The sequence below is a fragment of the Nannospalax galili genome, unplaced genomic scaffold (genome assembly GCF_000622305.1).
Source record: "Nannospalax galili isolate Female #2095 unplaced genomic scaffold, S.galili_v1.0 scaffold1267, whole genome shotgun sequence".
Lineage (NCBI taxonomy): Eukaryota > Metazoa > Chordata > Mammalia > Rodentia > Spalacidae > Nannospalax > Nannospalax galili.
This window is the reverse complement of record NW_008356043.1, coordinates 372,429-375,108: the sequence shown is the minus strand read 5'-3', so window position 1 is coordinate 375,108 and position 2,680 is coordinate 372,429.

Genomic DNA, 2,680 nt, shown 5'->3' with positions numbered 1-2,680 from the left:
TCAGGGGTCACATGGGCTTGGGAGGAGCCCCTGGCTTCTTTCTTTTACCAGTTCTGCCTATGTGAAGATAAGTCAAAGGTCCTGTTCGATCATGGCTAGCTTCACTTGGAAGCATGGAGGAAATTATTCCTGTGTGTTGACCCCCCTCTTTATAGACTGGACACTGGTTCAAGTCCATCTGCTGGGGTCTCCATGGCCTCCCTGAGCAAGAGGACAGGTGACTCATCACTGTTATAGGACATTTTGAGAGATGCTCCATAGTCCCATGAAATTTAGTTGACCTAGGAGGGCAAGAAACAAAAACTGTCCCTTTAAGTCCCTCTGACCAGATTAGTATAGGCCCCAAAGTCTGGCTATTAAACACCCAAGAAGGTTAGTTACACCAATCTGGTACTTTAAATTATCATGTGTTATGCAGAAAAAGCTTGGACAAAACCCATTTTTAGATAAACTTTTACTAGACATCCTTAAACTAGTTGACTAAACTATGACCTTAGCTTGGGGATACTAAGCAAGGCTTACCCGCATCTAAGGTTTTAGTGTCAAACCAATGTTTGATTACATTAAAGTTTTCCTGTGGAACTAATGAATTCACTGAGCTTACTTACAGAGATGACTGAGGGGTTGCTGAAGTGTATGAGTGACCTGAGGGTATTTGCACTGGATGTTGACTTTTTTGTAACCTCATGGGTCAAACCCTCTCTTTGCAACCTTTGTCTTCCCAAGACTATATACTATAGTCCTTTTTAAACGTAGGAGATCATTTGCAATTAGGGCAGAATTACATACAGCTGCCTGGGAAGAATGGCTGGATACTCAGGTGAGGGTCCCATGACCCTCCTCATTTCCCCCTTTAATGAAGGCAATACAGAATCAATCTATTATTAAAGACCATTTAAGATTGACAATACCAAAAGCATAGAGTATAAGAAAATAGTTTTCATGCATATGATTCAATGACAGCTGTCTACAGTTAACCCATTCCCATAGTAGCGAGCAGGAACTTAGAAAGAATGAGAGGTGAAAGCACAAGAGCACAGCACACAGGGTCGGAGGAGCCAGCATGCCAAGTCTGCAGGGCTGGCGGTCTGGGACAGCAAAGCTCCAGCTCAGGGTGGTCATTTGCTTCCTATGAGAAAGAAGAGAGGGAGAAAGACTACAAAGGAAACAAACCCAAAATCTTCTCACTGCCCAGCATCTAAGAAAACACTGTAGTAAACAGTTATGAGCTAATTCTCAGAGATATCTAGAGGTTCCATTTACCTGCAAATTTCATGATTTCATCTTTCTTTACTACTGAGTAAACTTCCATCATATAAATGAACCACATTTATCATTATCTACTCATCAATTGAGGGACACTTATGTTGCTTCCATCTCCTAACTATTGTGAATATGTTGAACATCTTTTAAGATGCTTCTTAGCCATCTTTACTTCTTTTGAGACCTCTCTGTTCAGCTCCTTAGCCCATTTTTTAATTGGGTTACTTCCTGTTTTGATTCTCTGTTTTTTGAGTTTGTTACATATTCTGGATGTTAAACCTCCATCAGATGTGTCACTGGTGAAGATTTTTTCCCATTCTGTGAGTTTTCTGTTCACTTCCCTGGTTGCCTCCTTTTATGTACAGAAGCTTTTTAGTTTAATGATCTCCCATTTGTTAATTCTTGCCCTTGTTTCCTGAGCAGTTGATGTCTGGTTTAGCAAATCCTTTCCTACACCTATATCTTGTTGTTTTTTTCCAATGTTTTCTTCTAACAGTTTCAGAGTTTCAGGCTTTACATTAAGGTCTTTGATCCTCTTGGAACTGACTTTTGTACAGAATGAAAGATAGGGGCTTAGTTTCATTCTTCTACAGGTGCAGATCCGTGGAGATTCAGTTTTGCCAGCACCATTTGCTGAACATGCTGTCTTTCCTCCAAAGAATGTTCTTGGCGCCTTTGTCAAATATCAGGTGGCTGAAATTGCATGTACTCATATTTGGGTCTTCAATTTTGTTCCATTGATCTATGGGTCTATTTTTGTGCCAGTATCATGTTGGTTTTATTCTTCCTTTTGGTTTACTGGGCTAGGGGTCTGTCAATCTTGTTTATCTTTCAAAGAACCAGCTCTTGGATCCCTTGATTCTTTTTATTGTTTATTGTTTTCTTTGTTTCAATTTCATTAATTTCTGCCCTGATTCTTGTTATTTCTTCTTGTCTGCTGGGTTTGGGCTTCATTCATTGTTGCTTTTCAAGTGTCTTGAGTTGCAATGTTAAGTCATTTATTTGTGTTCTTTCTGATTTTTTGATGTAGGCACTTAGAGCTATAAATTTCCCTCTAGGGTCCATGTCCCAGAGGTTTTGTTGTGTTGTATTGTCCTTTTCATTTAGTTCCAGGACTACTTTTATTTCTTTCTTAATTTCTCTTTTGACCCATTCATCATTCAGGAGCATGTTGTTTAATCTCCATGTGTTTATGTGGTGACTATGGCTTCTTCCAGTGTTGATTTTAAGCTTTATTGCTTGTGGTCTGATAGAACGCATGGAATTATTTCAATCTTTTGTATTTGTTGAGATTTGTTTTGTGCCCCAGTACACGTTCGATTTTGGAGAAGGTTCCATGGGGCACTGAATAGAAAGTATGTCCTTTGGTGCTTGGGTGGAATGCTCAGTAGATGTCTGTTAGGTCTATTTGATAGAG